At 32.3% G+C, this 1,546-nt stretch overlaps 1 pseudogene; it reads right to left on the bottom strand.

The window, feature by feature from the left end:
* Nucleotides 1-363: 363 nt before the first annotated feature.
* On the bottom strand, nucleotides 364-489 carry LOC145243226 (U2 spliceosomal RNA; annotated as a pseudogene).
* Between the last annotated feature and the right edge of the window lie 1,057 nt (nucleotides 490-1,546).

Genomic DNA, 1,546 nt, shown 5'->3' with positions numbered 1-1,546 from the left:
CCCTTAAGATTTGCCTTTTATTTAATGTCAATTCTTGTTTAAAATAAAACAATCCCTTGGAAATCGTCGTTGGAATTTAAACAAAGCCGATAGCCATTAGTCGCATGATCTTGTGTAATGAATGAATGCGTGAATGGAGGATTGACATTAAATTCTTAAAGATAAACTAAAATGACCGAAAAACGGGCTGAAATGACTTAAATAAATAAAAAGTAATTGACTTAGAATGACTTTAATGAATTTAAGGATGAATTGAATGACCTTAAGAATGACTTGAATGCTTAAAAATAACTGGAATCCTTCAAAAACAACTTAAATGATCTGGAGAATGACTTGAGTGGATTTGAGACTGACTGGTTGTAAAGTGGGTGATCATTTTACATTAAATTAATACAGAAAAGTGATCCCCCACTTTATATCACAATAAGTACAGCATGTAGTAAGAATAGATACTACACTTTGATCTTGGCCAAAAGGCCAAGAAAAGCTGTATTTATTTGCTCCCCCACCAAGCAAATTAGGCACAAGGCCGATTTTTAATGTGAGGAGTGAAGGGGAAATGGGGACCAGATCCCCGGGGAGTAGGGGAGCTGGATAGTGACAATTGGTATGAAGGGTTGCCCCTACATTGACCAAGGTCTTCTATGTGGGGTTGCTCCCACATATGGTCTTTGCTTGCAGTATCTGCCGGACCAGATACTACACTTTGACCTTGACCAAAAGGCCCCCCCCCAAATCTAAGAACAGCATCTATTAACAACACACCTTTGATCTTAACCAAAAAGGCCAAGCACAAAAGTGTTACGGACAGACCGACAGACCTATCGACGGAGTGATTTATAGAGTCGCTTGCACGCGACTAAAAATTGCATTTTAAAACATCTGCTTTTGTTACATTTTGTTGTTTTTTTTTTAAATAAGGTTATTTGGACCATTTACAATAATGCTTCCCAAAACCATAATTGTTTTTCCACTACCAAAATTTTCAGTGTGAAAATCAAATCAAATCTTTTAGTCAATAATCCTTTTTTGTTTATCGTCATTTCCATTAATATTAAACTCTGACTCTTCAGAAAATAATAATTTTTCTTTAAAAGAACTTTCTAATTCAGACCATTTTTTGGATAATATAAATCTATTTTCTTGCAGCCTCATAACATAAAAAAACCCCTCATTTTCCTGCATTTTGATGATTCATAAATTTTTTGCATTAGAAAAAACTCTTCTATATTAACCGTACGTGAGTTTTTATTTTGGTAAAAAAAAAAAATCCTGCCATGCTTATTACTTTTAAGCATACTTAATTGTGGAAGTATGTTATGAGGCTGTAATTTCTTTACATTTCTTATTGTGGAAATATGTCTTTTTATTTATTTATTTATTTTTTTGCAATTTGATTACAATTTTTCCATTGACGCAAAATTGTGTAATTTTTGCTTTTTCATTTTCTGCAGTTTTTTTTTTATCATTTTAAGGGAACATTGATAATTCTTAAAAAAAAATTTTTTTTTTGAGGGAAAATTAAACTTAAAATTACTTTGGCAAT

Source organism: Euprymna scolopes, chromosome 21 (assembly GCF_053919585.1).
Source record: "Euprymna scolopes isolate OS-2025 chromosome 21, ASM5391958v1, whole genome shotgun sequence".
In the NCBI taxonomy this organism is placed as follows: domain Eukaryota; kingdom Metazoa; phylum Mollusca; class Cephalopoda; order Sepiida; family Sepiolidae; genus Euprymna; species Euprymna scolopes.
This window is presented reverse-complemented; position numbering and strand designations above follow the sequence as displayed.